Consider the following 6,000-nt stretch of genomic DNA (forward strand, 5'->3'; position numbering starts at 1 on the left):
GAGGCCTTGGCAGACGTGCAATAAATGAATCAGTGAGGCCGAGTCCGGTGGACGCATGCAGAGGTGTGACTTCCGTCTGGTAAAGCACACACTTGTTAAGTGTGCAGCCCGGTGAGTTGTTGCAGGCGCGCATGCCTGTGTGACCACCACCAGGTCCAGACTTGAAACACACCCAGCTCTCTGTATAATTTTTGTCCCCATAGATTAGTGTTGCCCATTCTTGAACTTTCTATAAAAGGTATCACAGAAATGCTCTCTCTTGTACCCACCTTCCTCTGCTTGTTCCAGACTCCTGCTCGGAGATGCAGTCTCTGGGCCCGAACCCCTCTGCCTCAGTGCCCGGTGTCTTTGGCAGCCTCTACGTTGAGTGTTACCCTCTCTCTCCCAAGATTTCTCTTCCCGCTTTTTGCTTCCATCCTCAGCCTGGGTATAGGCTTTATAGGCAAGTTCCTGAGTCCTGAACGGGTGAGGCCACTTCTTCCTGTTATCAAGTTATTTTTGAAATTCAGGGGCCTGAGCCATGGTACTGCCTTGGTCCCACTCACAGACGACTCCCCAGCACTTTTTCTAGGCCTCCCTGTTTCCCGTGCCTCGCTGTGTCCCCTCTTCGCAAACACTCGGCCTTTTAATCACTGCAAAGTCTGGTCCACATGTCACCTTGGTCCACCTGGCCACACTTCCAGGCTTGTTGGTGTGATAATACAGTGAGACATTCTATATTTGTCAGAGGAGAGCCTTACAGACCAGCCAACCCCAAGTAGTGAATTCTCAAAGTGGGGTCTCCAGACCAGCAGCATCAGCACCACCTGGGAACTTAGAAATGCAAGTTCTTGGGTTTCAACTGAGACTCACCATCTAGGAAAAACTCACTATTTCTTCCCTCTACTCTCACACTTACAGCCCTTCTGACAACAGATGTGGGGTGTTTTTCCACTCTGAACGATTCTCAGACACTAGCGGGGTGTCCTACAATTCAATTCAATTCCAACACTAATCAGCGTTGGCACAGACCCCGCAGGTTGGGGGCTCAGTCCCACAAGACTGTCCTCACTTCAGATGCCAATCACAAGTAGTGGGTCCTCAGGTTACCCACACTTCTGTCTGATCTAGCTTTAAATCCGAGGTTCCCACGACCCCCTCCTCTGATTCATTAATTTGCTAGAGCAGCTCTCAGAACCCAGGAAAAGTTACTTATTATTGCTGATTCATTACAAAGGATATTTTAACGATACAAATGAACAGCCAGAAGAAGAGATACGTAGGGTGAGTTCTGCAAGGGTCTTGAGCTCCGGAGCTCTGTCCCTGTGGAGCTAGGGTACATCACCCACACAGCACCTCTATGTGTTCACCAACCTGGAACCTCGAACTTTAGGGATTTCATGGCGGCTTCATTGTGTAGATATGATCAATTATTACTCAATCTCCAGCTCTTTCCCTTCCCTAAGGGATTGGGGATGGGGCTGAAACATCTAAGCTTCTAATCACAGTCTTTCTGGTGATGAGCCCCCATCCTGAAGCTGTGTGGGAACCACTGAGTCACCTCATGAGAACATAAGATGCTCCTATCACCCAGGAAAGCCTAAGGGGTTTAGGAGCTCTGTGTCAGGAACTGGGGTCGAAGATCAACTATTAGAATAAAAGATGTTTCAAGCACTGTCATCATTTAGGAAATCACAAGGGCTTACGGAGCTCTGGTGGGGAGATGGCGATGATCACCAAACATGTATTTCTTATTCTACCACAGTATCACACTCACTGACTCAGAAACTCGGGGATTGGCACCTGGCAATCTGTGTTCCCATAAACCCTCCAGGAGTTCTGACTCACAGCACGGGAACGTGTTGGTGACGGACTTTCAATCAAAGTGGGAACCTGACTTTCTTTGAGTAGAAGTATGTTATCATTGTTCTAAAAAATGCAAAAGGGTCCTATATGCGAGGCTGATGCAGTCTGATAGCAATCAGAACACCAGCTCAAGCCCGCCCCCGGTATGGGCCGGCTAGTTCTCAGCTGGCTGCCTGCGTCAGTGCTGATGAGCGTTTATACCTCGCACAATGCCTGCCCCACATGGAGGGAGATGTGGACCACAGGGTGCGTCCTGTCTCCCTGAGAGTTGAGGCCTGGCATGCCCATTACTTTCCACTGACTTCTCTCAGATCCATTCCTACCCTCTCTGTCCTGCTGTGCCATGGGAGGCTGGTGCCCTGGCCAGCTGGCTTCCAATTGGGTTTTGATCAATGGGAGATGGTGGCAGGAGGCCAGGCGGCAGGAGGTCAGAGGGCATGAGGTCAGAGTGCAGGAAGATAGAGTGGTCAGGACAGTGGTGTGCTGGCAGACGTTTAACAACCAGCTTCAGGAAGGTGTTGTGGAAAGCCCTAATTTGCAGTTTGCTCCATTCTGTGGTGTGAAGAGATACCCAGGAGTATTTCCGCCACACAGGTGCATAGATGTGGATAACCTCATGGCCACAGCTAGTCGTGAAATGTAGCAAAATCATTAGGGAGTGATGTGTTTTAGTATGTATCATCTTTGTTTCGAATACAATTTATTAATCGTAAGTTTACATAATTTAATTTACGATTAAAGAATGTGTTTAACAACTGGCTCACGAAATTTCTGAAACTTTAACGAGCCTGTTGGGGCACACTCCTGGGGCAGGCGGTGCCCCTTGGTTATGCCTGTCTGGGGGACCTCTGTGGCCCCCTCCAGCCCTGCGATTCCTCCTCCTGGTCTGACTCTCACCTGGCTCCAGTGACACTCTCTCCCCTTGTCCCTTCAGCTTGGGGCGGAATTGACTTCCTGCCCTGCTATCTTCAGGGTGCCTCAATGGCCTTCCTTGTCTCTTTGTTGGGTACCCTAAAAGGTGCATCCTAGGGGTGGGGGACAACTGAGCAGATGCCCACCCCTTCTTAAACCCCAGACCCACCTCCATTTCTTTTACTTATCAACCTTCTGCATAAGATGTCATTGAAAGAAATGATTCTGAGACTAGAAACCAAAAACCTGTGGGGACATGGCAAGCTCTCTAGGACAGAAAAGTACTCAGTAAAAGTGACTGCATCCCGCAGGCATGGTCAGAGGGCATAGCAGTTGGATTGCTTTCTTGGGAGGCAACGTTGCCATGTCTATCATGATAACAATGCATGTGACATTGGACCTGGCAATGCCTTGTAAGGTATTTGCTGAGAGACAGACTCAGGCCCCTGTGAAATGATGTCTGTCAAAAGTTATTCATTACACCATTGTTTAGAAGAGCTGCAAATGGACACAACCCAAGTATCAATCATTAAGAGACTCATTAACTAGGTTCTGGCACATTTTTACAATGGAATATTTTGCAGCCGTTTTTTTTGTGCAATGATATAAAAGGCTCTCCATGATTACATCTGAAAATGGGACACCAGGATGGCGGGTGGAGCTTGCTTCCCTGGGCAGGCTGTGAGGAGGAGCCCCGTTCTCTGGTCACCGGTGCATTCCCAGCCCAGGAGGGCTTCACTGGGTGAATGGGGTGTGGGAAGAGAAAGAATAGATTTGGGTATGGTGTGGTCAGGGAGGCCTCTCTGAAGAAGTGACATTTCCACTGAGACCGGAAGAATGTGTGAGGAGCCAGCCACGGGAAGAGGGCGGAGGACAGCTTGGGCAAAGGCTCTGGGGCTAGAAGGGCTGGTGTGTGTGATGGCGGCGGTGGGACCGAAGGTTCTAAACTCTGGGGCGAGAAACGGGATTTTGGAGAGGTGGGCAGAGGGCCGACCACACAGGACCTTGAGAGGCGGTGTGGTCAGGAACTGGCCTCAGAGGCCACTTCTCAGCTGTGCCTGTTTCCTCATGGGTAAAATGGGGATGAAAATAGGAACCACCGCACAGGATCAGGAATGAGGCATCACGCTGAGATCTGTACCTGGCACATGGCGAACTCTGCAGAATGCTAGCTGCCATTATTATTACTATGATTATTATTATTATTAACGACGGATCCCAGGAGACAGAGTCCGGCCTAGAAACTATGTCAACTGCCTCAGGGTTCTGAGTCTTTTCCATTCAGACTGCTCCCTCCCACCTCTCCCTGCACACACCCCAGTTTAGAATAATCTGCAGCTGGCGGGAGCCCAGGGTCTGTATCCTGTCCAGGCCCCTAATTGGGAGCTTCTGTGTCTCTTACACTATGACCACATCCCTGGAAAGAAGGCTCAGCCGTGGGTGCCCTGGCAGGCTTGCCGCCTCCTGCTCCAAATGGGAAGGAGCTGGAGAGTGGCTCCGGGCTGTGTGGCAATGGGGTGCCGGCTGTAGGATCACGGGGCCCTTGCTGGGGCTGAAGGCAGTGTGGAGGCCTCTCCGGTTGTCAGGGACATGGTGCCTCTCTGCATGCTCCTCTGGGCTCCGGCAGGTACTGGGTGGGGCTGGGCCCTGGGCCAGTGCCTACTCCCTGGCATGACCTGCTGGTTCAGGACAGGCAGCAACTGGCAGAGGGAAGGTGCAGCCAAGTGGAGAAAGGTACACTCAGAGGTAGGACTTGCCCAGAGCCTGCACCGGGAAGCCTGCTCCTGTCAGGGCGCCAAAGCCAGCCCCCCAGAATCGCTCTTCCTTCCTCCCAGCTGCTCAGACTCAACCTTGACTCTTTGTTTGTTTACATTCCAACCCATTGGCAGACCCTACCAACTTTACCCGTAAAGGTATTTGGACTTTGACCACTAGGCACCATGCCCGCTGCGCCCGTGGTCAGCATGGATAGCCACAAGACCTCCTAACCACAGCCCACCCTCCACCCAGCAGCCGGGATAATCACACCACACGAAGCCGGGTGGCACCCCTGGCCCTGCAGTGATGTCCCTCTCACCCAGGTGTAAACCAGTCCTGTCTGGCTCCTTCCACCTTGGCCCTCTAGGCCCCTTGCTGCCTCCCTCCCCGAGCCTAGACTGCATGTCCCTCAGACTGCCACGTGATTCGTGCCTCACTCATTCAGGTCTCTGAGCTCAAATGTCTTCTCAGTGGCTAGAGCACCTATATAAACAGTAACTTCTACCCTCCTTAGCCCCCTGTGTTTCTACATGGCCTCACCACACTTTACTTATTGCATGCTTACTTATTCATTTGTTTGTCTGGATCCCAACACTGGGATGCAAGTTAGCACAGGGCAGGCTGTTTTCTGTTCTATTCTCTGGTAGATCTCAAATCTCATACAGGGCCCAGCACATAGTAGGTGCTCGCTCAATAAATACCACTGCATGAATTGAACCGCAAGCATATCCTAAGCAAGAGACCACTAGGATCATGACCTCCTGGGCCCCTTCCTCTGGGACTGACCTTTCTGTCCCTGGTGACATAATGTCAGATGGCGCCTTTAAAATGCTGGCTTTCCCTCTGGCAGAGCCCCAGGAGAACTCTAGAGTGGGAGGCAGGAGGCTGGAGCTGGGCTTCTTCCTGGCCACAGGGCTGGGGTGGGTCTCACTGCATTCATCCAGCCAGCAGGGGGCTAGTGCTCTGCACAGACAGAGGCCGGGTGACAGATCGCAGTGCATGTTGGGGGAGCTCATCAATCAGGGCATGGCAGTGAGCAAAAGGCAAACGCAAAACTGACAAGGAACGCTCCGACCCTGGCAAGCAGAGTTGGGAGAGTTTCCTCAAGAGAAAGAGTAAAGACTGGAAGGCATTAGCCAAAGGAAGCTGGGGGAGAAGGAGGCTGCCTCCTGGGAGGGGAAGTGACGGCAGAGCTGGCCTGGGTTCTCTCCAAGGGACTTTCTATCTCAGATATCCCAGAAGTCGGCTCCTCCAACCCTCTCTCCCCTAATATCAAGTGGCTTGGGGAGTAGCGGGAGTATGTAATAGGAATTGTAGGTCGAGATCGTAGGCTTATCCACATGAACTGTTACAGTGCAAACCCCATGCATCTCCAAGCTGTTGTTTAGACACTATCATATCTTAGAGAGACAGGCAGTCGTGGGCCGAATGGTGGCCCCCAACATATATGTCAACGTCCTAACCCCAGGAACCTGTGAATGTGAC

This window comes from Pteropus vampyrus, unplaced genomic scaffold, assembly GCF_000151845.1.
Source record: "Pteropus vampyrus isolate Shadow unplaced genomic scaffold, Pvam_2.0 Scaffold711, whole genome shotgun sequence".
Classification (NCBI taxonomy): domain Eukaryota; kingdom Metazoa; phylum Chordata; class Mammalia; order Chiroptera; family Pteropodidae; genus Pteropus; species Pteropus vampyrus.